Source organism: Mobula birostris, chromosome 13 (genome assembly GCF_030028105.1).
Source record: "Mobula birostris isolate sMobBir1 chromosome 13, sMobBir1.hap1, whole genome shotgun sequence".
NCBI classification, from domain to species: Eukaryota; Metazoa; Chordata; class Chondrichthyes; order Myliobatiformes; family Myliobatidae; genus Mobula; species Mobula birostris.
Window position 1 is genome coordinate 91,920,828 of NC_092382.1, and position 22,925 is coordinate 91,943,752.

General features: G+C 48.0%; 2 non-coding genes across 2 annotated transcripts; both read right to left on the reverse strand.

Annotated features, from left to right (window-relative positions):
• Positions 1-8,230: 8,230 nt before the first annotated feature.
• On the reverse strand, positions 8,231-8,317 carry trnap-ugg (transfer RNA proline (anticodon UGG)). Its single transcript is given in 2 exon segments — positions 8,231-8,266; positions 8,282-8,317. It is a non-coding gene; the product is annotated as a tRNA-Pro (tRNA).
• An 8,319-nt stretch (positions 8,318-16,636) lies between these two features.
• Positions 16,637-16,724, reverse strand: trnap-agg (transfer RNA proline (anticodon AGG)). Its single transcript is given in 2 exon segments — positions 16,637-16,672; positions 16,689-16,724. It is a non-coding gene; the product is annotated as a tRNA-Pro (tRNA).
• Positions 16,725-22,925: the final 6,201 nt, after the last annotated feature.

The window sequence follows — 22,925 nt, forward strand, 5'->3', positions numbered from 1 at the left end:
TTAACACATACACTTTATAGATATTACTAATTCTAGGGCATTAATATACATTTGATACAGAGAGGAAAGTAGTGAAAAAAAAGGCGCCAACACTTATCAAAGTCCAAGTTCTTCGCGCGCTACCGTTGGAGCTCAAGTTCGACGTCAGACGACCACCCGAATTCCGTCGACCCACGGCTCGGGACCACCCGAAGTGATCGACCGGAGCCTCTCCGCACGTCCGCCGTCCTCCTCGTCTCTCCTCCCGACTCCCCGCCAAAACTCAGTCCACAGTCATATCATACAGCATGGCATACGAAAACAAAACGATACATAACCACCCATTGGCTAATAGCACCCTCTTATCACCCTCTAAACCACAATAAGCTGCTAGCGCAAACTCTCTGCAGCGTTAAAACACAACAAAGCCGCATTCCACAGATTAACATAACAAAAATCGCCATTTTAAATGTAACAAAAGAAAGACCCCGTACACAAGAAACATCAAGAACAAAGGTGATGAACTGAGAGCTTGGATACATACATGGAATTATGATGTAGTGGCCATTACAGAGACTTGGCTGGAACCAGGGCAGGAATGGATTCTCAATATTCCTGGATTTCAGTGCTTTAAGAGGGATAGAGAAGGCGAAAAAAGGGGAGGAGGGGTGGCATTACTGGTCAGGGATACTATTACAGCTACAGAAAGGGTGGGTAATGTAGCAGGATCCTCTTTTGAGTCAGTATGGGTGGCAGTCAGGAACAGGAAGGGAGCAGTGACTCTATTGGGAGTATTCTATAGGCCCCCTGGTAGCAGTAGGGATACAGAGGAGCAGATTGGGAGGCAGATTTTGGAAAGGTGCAAAAATAACAGGGTTGTTATCATGGGTGACTTTAACTTCCCTAATATTGATTGGCACCTGATTAGTTCCAAGGGTTTAGATGGGGCAGAATTTGTTAAGTGTGTCCAGGATGGATTCCTGTCACAGTATGTGGACAGGCCGACCGGGGGAATGCCATACTAGATCTAGTACTAGGTAATGAACCGGGTCAGGTCACAGATCTCTCAATGGGTGAGCATCTGAGGGACAGTGACCACCGCTCCCTGGCCTTTATAATTATCATGGAAAAGGATAGAATCAAAGAGGACAGGAAAATTTTTAATTGGGGAAAGGCAAATTATGAGGCTATAAGGCTAGAACTTGCGGGTGTGCATTGGGATGATGTTTTTGCAGGGATATGTACTATGGACATGTGGTCGATGTTTAGAGATCTCTTGCGGGATGTAAGGGATAAATTTGTCCCGGTGAGGAAGATAAAGAAAGGTAGGGTGAAGGAACCGTGGGTGACAAGTGAGGTGGAAAATCTAGTCAAGAGGAAGAAGGCAGCATACATGAGGTTTAGGAAGCAAGGATCAGCTGGGTCTATTGAGGAATATAGGGTAGCAAGAAAGGAGCTTAAGAAGGGGCTGAGAAGAGCAAGAAGGGGGCATGAGACGGCCTTGGTGAGTAGGGTAAAGGAAAACCCCAAGGCATTCTTCAATTATGTGAAGAAAAGAAGGATGACAGGAGTGAAGGTAGGACCGATTAGAGATAAAGGTGGGAAGATGTGCCTAGAGACTGTGGAAGTGAGCGAGGTCCTCAATGAATACTTCTCTTCAGTATTCACCAATGAGAGGGAACTTGATGGTGGTGAGGACAATATGAGTGAGGTTGATGTTCTGGAGCATGCTGATATTAAGGGAGAGGAGGTGTTGGAGTTGTTAAAATACGTTAGGACAGATAAGTACCCAGGGCCTGACGGAATATTCCCCAGGCTGCTCCACAAGGTGAGAGAAGAGATTGCTGAGCCTCTGGCTAGGATCTTTATGTCCTCGTTGTCCACGGGAATGGTACTGGAGGATTGGAGGGAGGCGAATGTTGTTCCCTTGTTCAAAAAAGGTAGTAGGGATAGTCGGGGTAATTATAGACCAGTGAGCCTTACGTCTGTGGTGGGAAAGCTGTTGGAAAAGATTCTTAGAGATAGGATCTATAGGCATTTAGAGAATCATGGTCTGATCAGGGACAGTCAGCATGGCTTTGTGAAGGACAGATCGTGTCTAACAAGCCTGATAGAGTTCTTTGAGGAGGTGACCAGTCATATAGATGAGGGTAGTGCAGTGGATGTGATCTATATGGATTTTAGTAAGGCATTTGACAAGGTTCCACACGGTAGGCTTATTCAGAAAGTTAGAAGGCATGGGATCTAGGGAAGTTTGGCCAGGTGGATTCAGAATTGGCTTGCCTGCAGAAGGCACAGGGTGGTGGTGGAGGGAGTACATTCAGATTGGAGGATTGTGACTAGTGATGTCCCACAAGGATCTGTTCTGACCTCTACTTTTCGTGATTTTTATTAACAACCTGGATGTGGGGGTAGAAGGGTGGGTTGGGAAGTTTGCAGATGACACAATGGTCGGTGGTGTTGTAGGTAGTGTAGAGGATTGTCAAAGATTGCAGAGAGACATTGATAGGAAGCAGAAGTGGGCTGAGAAGTGGCAGATGGAGTTCAATCCGGAGAAGTGTGAGGTGGTACACTTTGGAAGGACAAACTCCAAGGCAGAGTACAAAGGATACTTGGTAGTGTGGAGGAGCAGAGGGATCTCAGGGTACATGTCGACAGGTCCTTGAAAGTTGCGTCACAGGTGGATAGGGTAGTTAAGAAAGCTTATGGGGTGTTAGCTTTCATAAGTCGAGGGACAGAGTTTAAGAGTCGCGATGTAATGATGCAGCTGTATAAAACTCTGGTTAGGCCACACTTGGAGTATTGTGTCTAGTTCTGGTCACCTCACTATAAGAAGGATGTGGAAGCACTGGAAAGGGTACAGAGGAGAGTTACCAGGATGCTGCCTGGTTTAGAAAGTATGCATTATGATCAGAGATTAAGGGAGCTAGGGCTTTACTCATTGGAGAGAAAGAGGATGAGAGGAGACATGATAGAGGTGTACAAGATAATAAGAGGAATAGATAGAGTGGATAGCCAGCGCCTCTTCCCCAGGGCACCACTGCTCAATACAAGAGGACATGGCTTTAAGGTAAGGGGTAGGAAGTTCAAGGGGGATATTAGAAGAAGGTTTTTTACTCAGAGAGTGGTTGGTGCGTGGAATGCACTGCCTGAGTCAGTGGTGGAGGCAGATACACTAGTGAAGTTTAATAGACTACTAGACAGGTATATGGAGGAATTTAAAGTGGGGGCCTATATGGGAGGCAGGGTTTGAGGGTCGGCACAACATTGTGGGCCGAAGGGCCTGTACTGTGCTGTACTATTCTATGTTCTATAACATCGAGTATCCATTAAATAACACCACTTTCGGTCACCATAGCAACTTACGAGCTCTTCGATACTGTCTCCAACTCCAGCAGAAATTCAAAAGTTAACCAGTTCTTTCTCGTGCCTTAAAGTGGCAGTCCAACCATTTTAGTCTCCCCCCCCCCTCTCTCTCACAAACAAGTCGGTGTTAAACAACTCTCTCTCTCTTTTCAAAAGCACAGTTAATAGGGGTACTTCAGGATCCCCTCACACTAGTCATCTTGAAATGAATGCTGACGTCGCACTTGCCTTCCTCACCTCAGACTCAACTTCCAAAATAACCTTTAGGGACTCCAGCACAAGGACTCCAAGTCCTTTTGCACCTTAGTTTCTTGAGTTTCCTCTTCATTTAGTCAACCCTTTCATTTCTTTAACCAAAGGGCATGACCATTCACTTTCCGACACGGTACTCCATCTGCCACTTCTTTGCCCATTCTCCCAGTCGTTTCCAGGTCCGCGGGTCGCAGTTCTGTTCCCTTGGCAACACTGCGCATGCCCGGTCGCTAGGGTTACCGACTCCAGTACACAACAAGATGATTGTGAATGAGGTGGGCGGGTTTCTCCACGTAGAGGGTGACTGACGGGTGAATTTCTCTGGCGCAAACAGTAAGAGTCGCCAGCGAGCTCAGACTATTTATGTGTGAATCAGAGAGATTTCTCGCTGCAAAAGCCCTGGTGATAGAATAGAATATGGTATTGGAATTGAGAATCAGCTAGAATTGCACTGACTGATGCCGGTGAACGGCTGAGTAACTTACTCCTAATCGGACTTTCTCTGTGTCCGAGTTATCTTCTATCTGCCGGTCTCTGTATGTCGTTTTCCACTGATTCTATTGTATTTCTTTGGTCTACTGAAAACGCCTGCAAGTCAATGAATTTCTGGTTAGTATATGGTAACATATTCGTACTTTGATAATAAATTTACTTTGAAATTTGGACACTGCTGGCAAGCTGGGACGGTTTCCAAGCCCCCACCCTCATTTCGTCTGAGAAAAAAAAATCTCGCTTCTGCCCAAATGGAAGAAAGTTTGAACGGACTCCGTCGTTTCTCTTTGAAACCAAGTCGGACGGGAAGGAGACTTGAAGGAAGTGCACTAAATCACGATAGGCAGAGTTTGTGGGTATCGACATCTCTGAAGTTCGACCCTGGGCATAATATTTTACAGTTACGATCATATTTCATGAGTTTAGGGAGATCTGATATGTCACAGAAGGCTTGTATAACATCGGTAAATTTCCGCAGTGTACACAAACCGTGGACAGCAATCTGACAGGCTCCATTACTGTCTGGCTTTCGTGGCGGGTGGGTGGGCGAGCGCGGCACACAATCGGAAAAAGCTACAGAGTTGTAAACTCAGCTCGCTCCATCACGGGCACCAGTCTGAACACAAGCGAAGACATTATCAATATGCGCTGGGTCCGGACGGCGTCAGCCATCATTAAGATCCCCACTATGGCCATTTCCCGCTCTCTTTGCTATCATCGGGGAGAAGGGACAAGAGCCTGAAGACAAACAATCTCTTCAGGGATTGATGTTTTGTATATTCAGAGATGCTCTTCTGCACATCACTGTTGTAATGTGCGACCCTTTGAGTTACTGACGCCTCTCTGTCCGCTTAAAACAGTTTATCCGTTCCTACCTGACCCCTCTCATTAACGGAGCGTTTTCGTCCACAGAACCGCTGCTCACTGGACGTTTTTTTTTCTCGCTCCATTCTCTCTAAACTCTCGAGATCGCTGCGCATGAAAATCCTCGCAGAACAGCAGTTTCTAAAATACTCGGTCAACCCGTCTGACACCAACAATTATTCTACTGAGATCGCATTTATTCACCATTATGATATTTGTTCCGGTCACCAACAGATCCTCTCGACCATGTCTGCATGTTTTTAAGCGCTGAGCGGCTCCCGCGCCATTGGTTATGAGATATTTGTGTTAATAAGCGGGTGTACCAGTGTCTCTAATAAAGTGGATACCGAGTGTATGTTGCGTGCTCTAACACGATTTCACTATTTCCCCCGTTCTCATCCCTGCTCTCTGCCCCCAGTGAATTTAGTGGCGATTGCCATCCTGTCCCGGGGAAAGTGCGGTCTCTCCACCTGCACCACTCGGTACCTGGTTGCCATGGCGGCGGCGGACTTGATGCTGATCCTCACCGAGGTTATTCTGTACCGGATCAACTTCCATTATTTCCCGGAGTGCTTCTTCAACATAACCCTCGTGTGCAGTGTCATCACCGTACTGCATCGTTCGGCCACTGACTGCTCCGTCTGGTTCACCGTCACTTTCACAATCGACCGCTTTGTTGCCATCTGTTGCCGGCGGCTGAAAACGAAATATTGCACCGGGAAGACTGCGGCTGTGGTTCTGGGGACAACCGGCGTTCTGCTGTGTCTGCAGAATGTCCCCTACTACTTCACGTATGTCCCAAGAGTGATCATCGACAACGTGCCGCGGGGTTGCTATCCAATGATCGCTTCCTTTACCGAACCAGGCTGGATGGGCTATGACTGGTTAAACACGGTTTTAACCCCACTCCTCCCTTTCGCTGCCATTCTGCTGCTCAACGCTCTGACAGTCAGGCACATTTTGGTGGCCAGCCGGGTCCGGAAGGGGCTGCGGGGTCAGAGCAGTGGGGAGAACCGCAGTGACCCGGAGATGGAGAGCAGGAGGAGGTCTATAGTTTTACTCTTCACCCTCTCCGGCAGCTTCATCCTCCTGTGGCTGACGCACGTCGTGGAATTCGTCTACTATCAGATCACGGGAACGGCGGCCGGTCGGAACGACTCGCAGTTCATCTTTACGCTGGTCGGATTTATGCTGCGGACCGTCAGCTGCTGCACCAACACGTTCATTTACACGGCGACGCAGTCCTGGTTCCGGGAGCAGCTGAAGAGCGCGTTGGTGTATTCGGTCACCTCGCTGCTTCGGGTCATCAGCGCCTCGGCCACCTGAGCGCAGCGCGCAGGCGCCACCGGGATCACCTGCCCGGCTCCCCGGGCTTTTGACGACCCATGCCCGAACCGCGGGTGATGCTGCTTTGGGCCATCGCACTAACGAAACGCAAAAAAATACAGAAAACAAGACGGCAGGAGGCCAGTCTGCTCTCCGCACCTTTTCCACCAGGAAAATACTCACAGAATACAGCACAGCACAGTACAGACCCTTCGGCACACGACGTTGTGCCGAGTTTTATCTAGTGGGAGAACAATCTAACCCTTCCTTTCTGTGTATCCCACCATTTTCTATCACCGATGTGCCTATCAGACAGTTTATTAAATACCCCCAACATATCCGCCTCTACTGCTACTGCAGTCACGACACCCCCACTCTCTACCCCTGACAAGCCCCAGCCCGCTCAGTGTTCCCGGTACAGGACTAACCGGGTTTTACGGAGCTGTAGCATTGCCTCGCGGCCTTTGAACATCGGCGCACTTTTCCTCCGAGCACACAGCAACACCACCCCTCCCCCCATATCAGCTGACCCTTGGAGTATTAATAAATATAATAAACGTCTTTCTGAAATATAATCCGCTCCTTGGAGTCTGGTGCCTTCGATGTAACAGAACAAATCGTTCCTCCGCCCTCCTGGTGTCGAGATGTGTCCCGATCACCATTGTATGTGACGTTTGTAAATATCTTGATGACGTAATCCCCGGGTGTGGAGTCCACGACATCAGACGATAAGACATAGGGGCAGAATTAGGCCGTTCGGCCCATCAGTTCATCTCCGCCATCCCATCATACTTGGTTAATCTCAAAGCCACCCGCCTCATCCCCTTTCAAGCCCTTGCTAATCAAGAACCTATCAGCCTCGGGTTTAACGTCGGCCCACTTTCCATCCGTCCGTTGTATCGGGTCATTGAGATCCCGTCTGGCGCTGTGTACAGCACTGAACGATGAGCCCCGTCGCCCATCCTCCCTTCGCCCTTGCAAGTGGATTTCAGAGCAGCACACGTTCCCTACATGAAATCAACACCTCTCATCCGATAAAATAGCCACAACCGCGACTCATAAAAGTCCCGTGCGGCTGCATTGGGAACACCCCTGTCCTTATCCTCTCTTTCAATAAAGCGTGGCGTAGCGCATGTCATTCCAATTGTTCGCTGGTTCTCAATCCCTGTCAGTCCTGACGAAAGGTCAGGGTCTGAAGAGTTAATTATTTATGCCTCTCCAGAGATGCTGCCTGACTTGCTGAGTTCCTCCTGCATTTTGTGTGTGTTACTGTGGATTTCCAGTATCTGCAGAATCTCTTGTGCCACCTGAATCCTTGCTTCGTGTACACGGACACGCGGGTCACCTTCCACGTTTCGTTCTCGTGACCCATTTCTCTTGCATCATTAATAATCTGGTTTCTAGTTAATAAGAATGAAGAACAACCGCCGTCCACCGTCCACATTTGTTACACATCTGCCTGTTCACCAAGACGTTCCTCTTGAATATTTCACCGTCCACTCCAAAGCTTTGATCTCGAGTTGTCATCTTGCCCAACCTGAGGGTGGATTTCCTGCAAGCATTGACCAATTATCGGCATCCGTTAGTCTCATGAAGCCATGGATTTGCGCCTTGGAAAGTTAAAACTGGGCCAGGTTGTATGGAAGACTGGCAATTGCCCATGCTGCAAGTCTCCCCTCTCCACGCCACCGATGTTGTCCAAGGGAAGGGCATTAGGACCCATAAAGCTTGGCACCGGTGTCGTCGCAGAGCAATGTGTGGTTAAGTACCTTGCTCAAGGATACAACACGCTGTCTCAGCCAAGGCTCGAACTAGCGAGCTTCAATCACTAGATGAACGCCTTAACCACTTGACCCCGTGCCAACACTATAACACTATTTTGTAAACATCTAAATATATCCCCACATTTTTCTGCCCTCCACTGACTGAAGTTCTAAAATATGTCATTCAGGGGCTCGTCCGGGATTTGAACCCGGGACCTCTCGCATGCTCACAATTTCGACCCAAAGCGAGAATCATACCTCTAGACCAACGAGCCCGTTCTATATTTATGACATAAAACTGATGCCTTTCACTTCCTCAATCTCCTTCCTCACACATCTGGAGGTAATTTTACGACCAAAGTAGATCAAAGAGCAAAGACCAGTACAGCACACTACAGGCGTTTCCGCCCACGATGCTGTGCCCACCCACGCAGACCCACTCTGCCTTCAATTGGACCATTCCCTCCTACCCAGCTCATAATCCGCTATTTTCTCTACAGCCAACTGTCTATCCAAGTATCTATTTATGTCCCTATTGTGTCAGCCACGCCCAGCACCCCGGCAGTACGTTCCCAGAATCCACCAGACCGTGTACAAAACAAAAACAACTTACCTCTCACCTAAACTTTCCTCCACTCATCTTCAACGCATGGCCTCTGCTATTGGCCACTGTCACCCTGGGGAAAGGTGCTGTTGTCCTCCCTGTCTGTGTCTCTTTTAGTCTTATACACCTCTATCATTCTCCGTAGCTTCGAAGAGAAAAGTCCCAGCTCGTTCCACCTTCCCTCACAAGACGTGTTGTAATCCTGGCAACATCCTGCTGAACCTCCTCTGAAACTTCTCTAAAGGATTTTTAAATGTTTTCCAAGCCCTCCCCCAGACAGTTATTCCGATCAACAATTCTGCTCAGCACCACCACCCGTCCCCAAGCGCCCTCTATCTATCACTCCAGTCACTGCACCACAACATAAACAATTTTAACCACATTTCATCATGTTGTTTACATTGTAAATACACGCTGGTGTCTGTGTTATTTATGCACATTCTGTTCCATATCCGCACTGTAACGACGAACGTTACTTATATAATTGTTTATGCTTTCTCATCGGTAAATGTTGTTTTTGTTGCATGTCGGCCCAACACACCACGTCAACTTCCGAACACACGTAAATGTATCAGCGAAAACGTTGATCATTGATCCGTGATCGCTGACGTTTCCTATAACGGGACGAGCTGAACTGAACACAATACTCCAAGTGCGGTCTAACCAGAGTCTGACAGAGTTACATTACCTCGCGGCACCTGAACTCAATCTCTGACCAATGAAGGTCAGCGCACCACGTGACCTCAGAACCTCTCTCTCAACCTGCGCCGTATGTGTAACATGGGACTAGTGTTGTTTGGATGTCAATTATAATTGTCCCCATCACTGGCGAGAACCAACGGTTAACTCTTCCCTTCTTTTCTATCCAGCGGGTGTTTAGAAGAGGGCACAGTCCCTTCAAAGCAAAGAAGGAACACGAACAGCTGGAGAACTGGAGAGAAGAGAATGGTTAACGTTTGGGGTCGAGACCCTGAAGATTCTAGGATTGTCGACCATTCCACATCTTGCCTGACCCGCTGACTTCGTCCGGTGTTTTGTCTTTCCACTAGACTCTGGCGTCTGCCTTCTCCAACGACCCCACGCTCTGTGTAAACTTTCCTGCGTTCAGCCAGTTGCTCTCGCTCCCACATACAACCCCCGCCCCGTCCCCATCCTCTCGATGGAAATTTCTAACCTTCGTTCCAGAGTTTCATTCACTTGCAACTCTCGGGTTAGATTCATCATGGACTACGTTATAAAGTCGACACAACACCACTGGGCTGAAGGGCCTGTACTGTGCCGTACGGTTCTATGTTCTATGTTACTACGCCGCTCCTACCTATGCCGTACCGTTCCTGCACCTTCTCCTTTTCAGCCAACACAAATGTTCCTGCTGCTTCTCTTCAACGCCACGGCTGAATACGACAGCGGAACACACGCAAACTGCTGGGGCACCAAAGCGTTCGCTGAACAAGTCCCGCACCGGTTTGATTCTCACAATACAACAGCTCTCCCTTATCCGTATAGAAAGACATTTCACATTCCTCGGTCCGCTTACCCAGCTGCTCAGGATCACCCGATAATTTTGCTAATCTTCAAAGTAAGTTTATTCTGAACGGACGTATTGGTCACCATATTCTGTCTTCCTCGCTGCCTAGTTTAAACTCATCGGCACAGTTAATATACGAGCCTTGTACATTCTCATCAAAATCATTTGTATGAACAAAGATGCAAAAACAGTGTACACAGCAGCGATCCACGTAGGGCACCACAATTCGTGAGCCTCCCGTCCTAAAAACAACCTTCCACCATCACTCGGCTCCCTCCCATAAAGCCGGTGCGTCGTCTCCACTTAGCTGGCACACCCTAAACCTAACGCCATCTGCTTTTCCAGAGTAGACATCCACGCAGGACTATGTTAAAAGACCTGCTCAAGTCCGTGTAGTCACCGCTCACCGCCCTACACAGATCGATCCTCCAGGTTACCTCTCCGAAGAAGTCTAACAGCTTTGTGAGATTGGATTTACTGCGCACACGGCAGTGCTGACAATATTAACCCCTCCGGTAACGTATCCCCGCGAGTGTCAGGCTCACCGGCTTGTAATTCCTTGTTTTGCCTGGGCTACCCTCAAATAATGGCTCGCCGTTAGACACCTTGCAGCCCCCGGAAGATCACCTTTGCCTGAAGATGAAGCAAATGTTTCCGCAAGGTCGCCGAGTTTTCTTCCTCATCTTCTCACAGGATCAGAAGATGCATCTGGTCAGCCCTGGGGATTTATAACACAAGGTAGGGTTCATTATAGGAATCATGTAGAAGATTTAGAGAGGAGATTTACCGGGATGCTGCGCGGATTATGGGGATTAGTTGAGCGAGCTGGGGGGTTTTCTCTTTGCAGTGAAAGAGGACGTGAGGCGACCAGATGGAGTTGTACAAGATGATAAGATGCATAGACCTCTGGATAGGCAAACAACAGGAATTCTGCAGATGCTGGAAATTCAAGCAACACACATAAAAGTTGCTGGTGAACGCAGCAGGCCAGGCAGTATCTCTAGGAAGAGATGCAGTCGACGTTTCAGGCCGAGACCCTTCGTCAGGACTAACTGAAGGAAGAGTAAGTAAGGGATTTGAAAGTTGGAGAGGGAGGGAGAGATCCAAAATGATAGGACAAGATAGGAGGGGGAGGGATGGCGCCAAGAGCTGGACGGGTGATAGGCAAAAGGGATACGAGAGGATCATGGGACAGGAGGTCCGGGAAGAAAGACAAGGCGGCGGGGGGGTGGGGGGGGACCCAGAGGATGGGCAACGGGTGTATTCAGAGGGACAGAGGGAGAAGAAGGAGAGTGAGAGAAAGAATGTGTGTATAAAAATAAGTAACAGATGGGGTACGAGGGGGAGGTGGGGCATTAGCGGAAGTTAGAGAAGTCGATGTTCATGCCATCAGGTTGGAGGCTACCCAGACGGAATATAAGGTGTTGTTCCTCCAACCTGAGTGTGGCTTCATCTTTACAGTAGAGGAGGCCGTGGATAGACATGTCAGAATGGGAATGGGATGTGGAATTAAAATGTGTGGCCACTGGGAGATCCTGCTTTCTCTGGTGGACAGAGCGTAGGTGTTCAGCAAAGCGGTCTCCCAGTCTGCGTCGGGATATCCTCTGGATAGGCAGATAGTTTTCCCAGGGCACAATGGGATCGTGTTCAGGTGACCTGAGGCGCTCTGCCCTCGTCCATCCTCTGCGTCACCTTTTCAAACAACACAACGACATTCACGAGAGGCGTTTTACTCGCCCGAAATCCATGCTGGGCATTCCTGCACGGATCTCGTCTTTCCAACTGCTGGTAGATCGTGTCTCTCAGAATCACCCGCAGGTAATTTCCCATCAATATGTGGATTAATGATTTATTCATCCCTGTCCTGTCCTTGTAGCCGATCGTCACTGAAGGCTCAGCGTTCGCCACCCTCCAGACTCCACTACCCCACGTGACTCGCGATAGTAAAGCTACCTCTGCCCTTGTCCCATTCATTTCTTCTCCGGCTTCCCGCGATGCCCTAGATGCACTTGGTCGGACCCTGGGGATACACAGCACGCATTTTCTCTGCAGTGTAAGGCGGACAGTACCTCATCGTTTACAATGGCCACATGGTTCAGGGCAGCACCGTCTTCGTCCCTGAATTTCCTCGCTTCCATTCGATCCTCCGCGCTAAATTCAGGTAGGAAATATTCAGTTGAAATCTCGCCCATCCCCTCGGGCTCCACACAGACGGCCGGACTGATCCATTCGCTCCTTGATCATGCGTTTCCCGCAATAAATCCCGGAGGATTTTCCTCTGCCTTTCCTGAATGATCAGTGCCATGCCTTCTGTTTACAATATATTTATATAATCCCGGAGGATTCTCCTCTGCCTTTCCTGATAGATCAGTGCCATGCCCTCTTTTCGCAATATATTTATATATTCCCGGAGGATTTTCCTCTGCTTTTCCTGATAGATGGGGGCCATGCCCTCTCTTTGCCCTCCTGATTTTCCTGTTCAGTGTCCTGCGCTTCTTACAGTCGCTGAAGGATACTCTTGGTTCCGACTGCCTCAGCCTGAATTGTGTCTCTTTTAAACACGGGAGATTCTGCACTATCGATCAGACACATTGACTGTTTGCTTTCACTTTCCCTAAATGCCGCCAGACCTGCTGGGTTTCTCCAGCATTTGGTATTTGTTACTACGCCTCCTTTATCCTGACCAGGGTCTCAATATCTTTCATCATCCAATGCTCCGTACTCTTGCCAGCTTTGCCCGTCACTCTGATTGGAACACGCTCTACCTGAACTCCGGATATCACAGCTTGAAAACTAGATGTCTATTTACCAGAAAATAAAATCAGCCTGTTCTCAACAATAAACCCTGGGAAACCCCCAGTTAATCGCTCTCAAATTGGCCCCACACTAAATTAACAACTTAATTTGTGGACCAGCCCTAACTTTCTGCAGAACTATTTTCAGCCTCGTGGAATTATGGTCACTGGTCGCGAAATAGTCTCTCGTTGACTCCTCAAGGCATTTGCCCTGAAAGATTAAAAAAAAGCCTGGACAAGCCAGCGAGCACTGCGAGGGTCATATTTTTTGACTTCTCCAGTGCGTTCAACACCATCCGCCCTGCTCTGCTGGGGGAGAAGCTGACCGATGCAGGTGGATGCTTTCCTGGTGTCATGGATTCTTGATTACCTGACTGGCAGACCACAGTACGTGTGCTTGCAACACTGTGTGTCCGACAGAGTGATCAGCAGCACTGGGGCTCCACAGAGGACTGTCTTGTCTCCCTTTCTCTTCACCATTTACACCTCGAACTTCAACTACTGCACAGAGCCTTGTCATCTTCAGAAGTTTTCGGATGATTCTGCCATAGTTGGATGCATCAGCAAGGGAGATGAGGCTGAGTACAGGGCTACGGTAGGAAACTTTGTCACATGGTGTGAGCAGAATTATCTGCAGCTTAATGTGAAAAAGACTAAGGAGCTGGTGGTAGACCTGAGGAGAGCTAAGGTACTGGTGACCCCTGTTTCCGTCTAGGGGGTCAGTGTGGACATGGTGGGGGATTACAAATACCTGGGAATACGAATTGACAATAAACTGGACTGGTCTAAGAACACTGAGGCTGTCTACAAGAAGGGTCAGGGCCGTCTCTATTTCCTGAGGAGACTGAGGTCCTTTAACATCTGCCGGACGATGCTGAGGATGTTCTACGAGTCTGTGGTGGCCAGTGTTATCATGTTTGCTGTTGTGTGCTGGGGCAGCACGCTGAGGGTAGCAGACACCAACAGAATCAACAAACCCATTCGTAAGGCTAGTGATGTTGTGGGGATGGAACTGGACTCTCTCACGGTGGTGTCTGAAAAGAGGATGCTGTCTAAGTTGCATGCTATCTTGGTCAATGTCTCACATCCACTACATAATGTACTGGGTGGGCACAGGAGTACATTCAGCCAGAGACTCATTCCTCCGAGATGCAGCACAGAGCGTCATAGGAAGTCATTCCTGCTTGTGGCCATCAAACTTTACAACTCCTCCCTTGGAGGGTCAGACACCCTGAGCCGATAGGGTGGTCCTGGACTTATTTAATAATTTACTGACATAATTTACATATTACTATTTAACTACTTATTAATATTTTCTATTACTATTCTATTACTATTTATTATTTCTATGACTATTACTATTTACTATTTACTAATAGTAATATTACTCTTACTATTTCTATTACTGTTTATTATTTATTGTTTTAACTGTAACGAAAACCAATTTCCCCCGGGATCAATAAAGTATGACTATGACTATGACTATGACTGTTATTTGTCACATATAATATAGCAGCTATTAGTGGGAAGTTAGAGGACTGGGAAGCGTGAAAAACCTACAGAAAGCAGCTAAAGAGATAAAAGATGGAATACGAAGGACAGCCAGCTGATAATATCAAAGGTGATACCAAATATGTTTTATTTTCAGATACATAAGAAGATATAGTGAGGCGAGAGTACAAATAGGACCGCTGGAAAATGACAATGGAGAGTTAGAAATAGGGAAACAATGAAATGGCGGACGGAATTAATAACTATCCTGCACCAGTCCTCCCGGTGGAAGACACTAGCAGCAGGCCAGAAATCCGAGAGAGTTTGGGGGCAGAAATGAATGAGGTTTCCATTACTAAGGAGGAGCTGCTTGGGAAGCCGGAAGTTCTGAAGATAGACAAGTCACCTGGACCTGATGGACAACAGCTCAGATTTCTGAAAGAGGTAGCTGAAGGGATTGTGGAGAAAGTAGTAATGTTCGCTCAGGAATCACCCTCAGTGTACAACCTCTAGTTCCAACCTCAGTGGAAAAGGTTTGCTTGCACTAACCAGGTTTTTACCCCTCATAATTTTGTATACATGAATTGCTCTAATTCCATAGGTTCCCAGTTCCTTTGTGAAACAATAAGGTTACGTTTGACACACTCTGCTCTGCAAGAACTTCTCGAGACGTCAGAGAAATTTGGAAGATGGTCATCTACTGAAAGACTATTTTGCATGTTCACTATCTATATCTCATTTCAATGTAGAGAGTATGATACTCACGGTATTTGCTTCTATTTACTGACCTGAATTTCAGTAACACAAGAACAAAAGAATATGGAGGCAGGAGTTGGCCAGCAGCTTCACAACACTTCCCATCCACTCCATTTATATCCTGGCTCCAATTCTTCTGTCATAGGGCGGTGGCTGGGAACGGACCCAAGTGCAAGACACAGACACTGAAGTACTAGGGGCAGGACTAGGACACAGGGCGAGGGCAAGGACATGGACAGGAAAACCGGGAACCAGGAACAGGACTGGACAAGAGAGCTAGGAGCCCGGCTTGGACTCCGAGCCAGAGACTGGACAAGGACCCAGTACCTGGGTCTTGCCTCTGGCTCGGACCCCAGAACTAGGCAAGGACGAGGCTTGGCAGGCAGGCAGGACGAAGCTGGAGTCTTCTGGCTTGAGACTAGAGGCTAGAGACTTGAGGCGAGGCTTGGCAGGATGCAGGAGGCTGGAGTCTTCAGGCTTGAGACTAGAGGCTAGAGACAAGGCTTGGCAGGAGGCAGAAGGCTGGGATCTTCAGGTTTGAGGCTAGAGGATAGAGACTTGAGGCGAGGCTTGGCAGGAGGCTGGAGGCTCCTGCTGGGCAAGGCGCCGTTCTCCTGAGCAGGGCGTGGATCACCACCCGACAGAACCAACCGCAGGTAACGACAAGAGGGCCTGGCTTACCTGACGGAGGCAAGGGACAGGAAGGGAGCTAGGTACAGTGTGGCTCCAGGACAAGACTGCAGGCGAGACGAGGCGAGAGTTACCAGCAAGACAAGTCAAGGCTTCAGGCCAGGAAACAGAAGGCAGTGGAAGGGATACAAGGAGGAAGGACAAGAACAATCCAGTAGCCACGCCCTGGTCTCTGAAGGTATTTATGCAGCCAGCCCCAACGAGCATCAGATGCCTCAATTAGAGCTCAACAAGACCAGAAATAGGGTAGACAGGACAACCTGGAGCAAGGATCGATGGATCGGACCATAAACCGGAATACGGACTTCACGGACCGGACCATGACACCCTCATGGAATTATAGAGTCAAGGAGCACTACAGAACACAACAGACCCTTCGGTCCATCTAGTCCATACCGCCCTTCTGGCTCGGTCCGTGTACCCGCTCCAAGAACATAGCCTTCCAAATCCCTCTCATTCAAACTTCTCTTAATTGTTACAATTCAACCTGCATCTCGTTCCACTCAAGCGATATCCTCTGAGTGAAGATGTTCCCCCCACAGATTCTCCTTGAATATATAACTTTTCATACTGAACCTGTGACTTCGAGTTGTCATTTCACCCAACCTGAGGGGGAAACTCTGCAGACATTGACCTTATCTACATCCCTCATAATTTCGTATACCATTAACCATCTACCCTCATTCTCCTGTGCTTCACTGAATAAAGTCCTAAAACATGTTATTCAGAGGGGCTCGTCCGGGATTTGAACCCGGGACCTCTCGCATACTCGCAAATTCGGGCCCTAAGCGAGAATCATACCTCTAGACCAACGAGCCAATTCAATGTTTCTGACCATAATACTAATGCCTTTCACTTTCTCAACCTTCTTCCTCAACACAACTGGGAGGTATTTTATGTCTGACTTTGGAAGACAGGACCAAAGTAGAACAAGGAACAAAGAACTTGTCCAACACACTAGGGGCCCTTCGGACCACCATGTTTTCTCCACCTGTGTAAACCTACTTTCCCGTAACTATTACTCTGTCCACCTAAGTGTCTTTTAAACGTCGCAGATACACACGCCTCTGCCAGACTGTTCCAAAAAACCACCGCACTGTATAAAGAAAAAGTTATCTCTGACATACTTTACTTCAGTATTCACTATGGAAAAGGATCTTGGTGATTATAGTGATGACTTGCAGCAGACTGAAAAGCTTGAGGATGTTGGTATCAAGAAACAGGATGTGCTGGAACTTTTGGAAAGCATCAAGTTGGATAAGTCGCCGGGACCAGATCAGATTTACTACAGTCTACTGTGGGAGGCGAGGGAGGAGATTGCTGGGCCTCTTGCGATGATCTTTCAATCATCAATGGGGTCGGGAGAGGCTCCGGAGGATTGGAGGATTGCGGATGTTGTTCCTTTATTCAAGAAAGGGAGTAGAGATAGCCCAGGAAACCGGTGAGTCTTACTTCGGTGCCTGGTAAGTTGATGAAGAAGATCCTGAGAGGCAGGATTTATGAACATTTGGAGAGGTATAATATGATTAGGAATAGTTAGCATGGCTTTGTCAAGGGCAGGTCGTGCCTTACGAGCCTGATTGAATTTTTCAAGGATGTGAGTAAACGTTGATGAAGGTAAAGTTGTAGGTGTATGGATTTCAGCAAGGCATTTGATAAGGTACCACATGCAAGGCTTATTGAGAAAGTAAGGAGGCAGGGGAACCATGGGGACATTGCTTTGTGGATCCGGAACTGGCTTGCCCACAGAAGGCAAAGAGTGGTTGTAGACGGGTCATATTCTGTATGGAGGTCGGTGACCAGTGGTGTGCCTCAGGGATCTGTTCTGGGACCCTTACTCTTCGTGATTTTTATAAATGACCTGGATGAGGAAGTGGGGGGATGGGTTAGTAAGTCTGCTGATGACACAAAGGTTGGGGGTGTTGTGGACAGTGTGGAGGGCTGTCAGAGGTTACAGCGGGACATTGATAGGATGAAAAACTGGGCTAAGAAGTGGCAGATGGAGTTCAACTCAGATAAATGTGAAGTGGTTCATTTTGGTAGGTCAAATACGATGGCAGAATATGGTATTAATGATAAGACTCTTTGCAGTGTGGAGGATCAGAGGGATCTTGGGGTCTGAGTCCATAGGACGCTCAAAGCAACTGCGCAGGTTGACTCTGTGGTTAAGAAGGCGTATGGCAGGGGTCCCCAACAGTTTTGCACCGCGGACTGGTGTATTATTGACAATATTATTGCGGGCCGGACCGACACGGTGGCGGGGGGTGGCGGTGGGAGATAGGGTTGGCAACGGGCCAGAGTAGCAGTCAAATTCGCCTCACTATAGGAAAGATGTGGAAACCATAGAAAGGGGGCTGAGGAGATTTACAAGGATGTTTCCTGGATTGGGGAGCGTGCCTTATGAAAAGAGGTTGAATGAACTCGGCCTTTTCTCCTTGGAGCGACGGAGGATGAGAGGTGACCTGATAGAACATAGAACATAGAATAGTACAGCACCTTCCAGATCTTTCGGCCCACAATGTTGTGCCGACCCTCAAACCCTGCCTCCCATATAAGCCCCCACCTTAAATTCCTCCATATACCTGTCTAGTAGTCTCTTAAACTTCACTAGTGTATCTGCCTCCACCACTGACTCAGGCAGTGCATTCCACGCACCAGCCACTCTTTGAGTAAAAAACCTTCTTCTAATATCCCCATTGAACTTCCCACCCCTTACCTTAAAGCCATGTCCTCTTGTATTGAGCAGTGATGCCCTGGGGAAGAGGCGCTGGCTATCCACTCTATCTATTCCTCTTAATATCTTGTACACTTCTATCATTTCTCCTCTCATCCTCCTTCTCTCCAATGAGTAAAGCCCTAGCTCCCTTAATCTCTGATCATAACGCATACTCTCTAAACCAGGCAGCATCCTGGTAAATTTCCTCTGTACCCTTTCCAATGCTTCCACATCCTTCCTATAGTGAGGTGACCAAAACTGGTCACAGTACTCCAAGTGTGGCCTAACCAGAGTTTTATGGAGCTGCATCATTACATCGCTACTCTTAAACTCTATCCCTCGACTTATGAAAGCTAACACCCCATAAGCATTCTTAACTACCCTATCCACCTGTAAGGCAACTTCCAGGGATCTGTGGACATGTACCCCTAGATCCCTCTGATCCTCCACACTACCAAGTATCCTGCCATTTACTTTGTACTTTGCCTTGGAGTTTGTCCTTCCAAAGTGTACCACCTCACACTTCTCCGGGTTGAACTCCATCTGCCACTTCTCAGCCCACTTCTGCATCCTATCAATGTCTCTCTGCAATCTTCGACAATCCTCTACACTATCTACAACACCACCAACCTTTGTGTCGTCTGCAAACTTGCCAACCTACCCTTTTACCCCCACATCCAGGTCGTTAATAAAAATCACGAAAAGTAGAGGTGTATAAGATCATGAGAGGCATTGATCGTGTGGATAGTCAAAGGCTTTTTCTCAGGGCATAAATGGATGCCACCAGAGGACACAGGTTTAAGGTGCTTGAGAGTAGGTACAGAGGCGATGTCACGGGTAAGTTTTTTACGCAGAGAGTGGTGAGTGCGTGGAATGCGCTGCCGGCAACGGAGGCGGATACGATAGGGTCTTTTAAGAAACTTTTGGATAGGTACATGGAGCTTAGAAAAATAGAGGGCTATGGGTAAGCCTAGTAATTTCTAAGGTAGGGACATGTCGGCACAATTTGTGGGCCGAAGGGCCGGTATTGTGCTGTAGGTTTTCCATGTCTCTATGTTTCTATCTCCCCTAAACTGTTCTCCACTCTCCTTGCCGCTACCTACAAGGATTTTGTACGTTCTCCCCGTTTCTGCGTGGATAATCTGGTCAAGTATTTTAGTTAGACCTCCCCCACCTCCTCTACCTATTACCTCACCATCGTCACTGCACCGTCAGCATTTTAAACCGTTTTTTATAATATTTACTGTAGAAATGCACTTTATTGCATATCCGTACTTTAATCACTAATTTATTTTATAACATTCTTTATTCTTCATCATTGCTGAAAGTTGGGTTATTCTATCGCATGTTTTTCTTGTTGATGACCACACCACAGCAAATTCATTGCACAGTAATGTGAACAAGTCTTGGGCACATATAAATAGCTTAGAAACCTAAGATTTTTGCACAGTGCTGTAGTAGTTTTATGTATTGCACTGTACTGCTGCCGCCGAAAAACAAATTTCATGATATATGTGAGTGATGACAAACCTGATTCTGATACGGGTCTCTATTGTGGACTGAGAGTGGGAAGGGGGCAGGGAGACAGGAATCATGTTTGGGAAAAGGGGAGGGGAGAGGGGAAGGAACAGGAAGCACCAGGGAGACATTCGGTGATGATCAATAAACCAATTGTTTGCAATAAAATTACCTTGCCCGGTGTCTCAGTTCTGGGTGTGTCTGCACCTATGCAACACCCACCCGTCCCTGGCACCCTTCTCTGCCCCCTGTTCCACCCGCGGCGCTCCACCCTCACTATTCCCAGCACCTAACATCGTTCTGGAGCTTTGAGAAATTTATATGTTTAATATCACGTTTGTTTCAACTGATATTGCGGTAGTCGTTCTGAGCTGGAAACAGTTAAATGAGTGTGTTTGTTCAGTGACTGTAACTAATGACGGTCTCACTGGAAGCCGCTGGCGTTTGGGGACTTTTCCTTCCCTCCGGTTCATCAGTAAATATGGCACTTTACTTCCCACAATTCCGTGAGACCAATTCCATCGGCACTGACGGGACCACAGCGCCGCCCCGGGGCAGAGACTGGCATTACACCTGAAAATATCGAGCTCTGTTTTGCATTCTCGCTGCTGCTGTGGTGATTGTTGTTGTAACGAGGTATTGACGCAATAAACCACGCATTTGGTTCTTCTGTGCACTCAAACGGAGAGGTAGTTACCTTTTTGTCCTGAATGCCATACAGACTCCTGAAGACATATTACATTACGCTGCCGTTTTGGGTAAGACACGGAAGTATTTAACATTCTACTTTCAAGAGACGTACAATCTCACTTTCACCACATCTCCCACCGTATTGATATCAGATTCATTTCCATCTCTATTGATTGATTTATTTATTGAAAGATACAGTACAGTAACAGTCCAATTACACCCATGTGACCAGTTACCCTGCTAACCCGCACGTCTCTGGGATGTAGGAGGAAACCGGGGCACCTTGAGGAAACCCACGTAGAGAACGTACAAACTTACAGACAGCGGAAGTGACGCGGGTCGCTGGCGCTGTAAAGCGTTACACTAACTGCTGTGTACCGTGCCAACACCAAGGGCCGTCAGTGATGTTCACCGGTTACCACGTGAGAGGTATTGGTTACCCTGAGGTGGGTAAAATCCCCACGGCCACAGCAAGTTTACCTTTGGACCTTGTGGAAAAGTAAGGAAGAAATCGAGTAAACCCTTGCAGAAATAGTTGCTTCATCTTGTAATGCCCTGGCTAACAACATGTTTAATTGTATTTCTACAGTGTAGTACCGGAGGGGGTATCTGAGGGCTAGGATCTACCAGCATTTGGATTTTAAAAATCTTATTAGATGGTTTTGCGGATGGGAAATAATGTTTGAAAAAAATCTATTGGACTATTTTGATCAAGAGGGTATGACGACAGAGGAGGTCCCACATACAAGGTTCATCTGGGAGGTTGGATCGAATGGGATCCAGAGAGAGATGGCTTGGAGGATGAATAATTGGCTCGACGCTAGGACGCATCAAGGATGAATGTGTTTTTCATGGACTGGAGGCCCATGACTACTTGTGTACCATAGGGATGGACTTTGGGACCTTTGCTCTTCATTATTTATTATTTGAAGAATGTAATCGGCGTGGTTGGTAAAAAGTTTTCACGTGATACTAAAGCAGGTAGTATTGTAAACACAAGAAACTCTATAGATTCTAGAAATCCAGAGCAACACACACAAAATGCTGGAGAAACTCAGCAGGTCAGGCAGCATCTATGGAAATGAATAAACAGCCGATGTTTCTAGCCGAAACCCTTCTTTAGGACAGGGAATGGAAGGGGGAATGCCAGAATAAAAAGTTTGGGGAAGGGAGGGAGGACTAGCTGGAAGATGATGGGTGAAGCCAAGTGGGTGGGAAAGGTAAAGGGCTGGAGAAGGAGGAATCTGTACATGGAGGGCGGGCTGTCCCAAAGCCGAAGAGAACCGATATCCTCGCAGGGAGACTCGCTAGTGTTACTCGGGAAGGTGGATCTAACCGGGCGAGCGGGTGGAGGTGGGGAGAGTTGACGACACATCACAACGGCAGTGAAGGCGGAGGAAGCTGCAGCCGTGAAGGGTCCCCGGTCCCCTTGCATTCCGAGCCACTGGATCCGACCACGACGTGTCACGGACCGTCTGGGTGACTGACCGTGCATCAACCTCCCCACATTGAGCGAAGTCACGCACAAACTTTCTCCATTAAGGGAATCCATCTTAACGACCCGGTTATGTAGGTCCCAGATCGCCAACGGAGGAGCCACCGACAGACAACCTCTTTAGAGAACATCGTACCCGACTCGTGGTTGCACGGTGGTGGTGATGGTGGTGAGAGGTGATCGTGGAGGGGTGGCGGGAACAAGAGAAGCAGATCAACGACAGAACGGATTGAGGGAAAGGCCGTGGTCAGTCTGAAAGGAAGCAGAAACGGGGACAGGTGAGCAAACAGTGGGGCTAATGTACTGGAACGTGTTTATTTCAATGTAAGGGTATCACGTGCAGTCCAGGCATGAAACTCTCACCGGTGTCCTTGTGGGTGTGGGGAGAGAGAGGAGAGAGGAGGTGAGGGGGGGGGGTGTTCACTCAGGTAGTTGGGGACTGTCTACTCACTGGTGTACCTGGGAGGACTGGGGTTTGTGAGGGTGAGGGTGTGGTGGAGGGCTGAAGATCTGAGAGTGATGAGATGGGGTTGCGGTTCAGGGTGTTCAGTGCCTCCGGGGATATGGACAGGAGAGAGTTGGAGACAAGGGGGTTTGTTA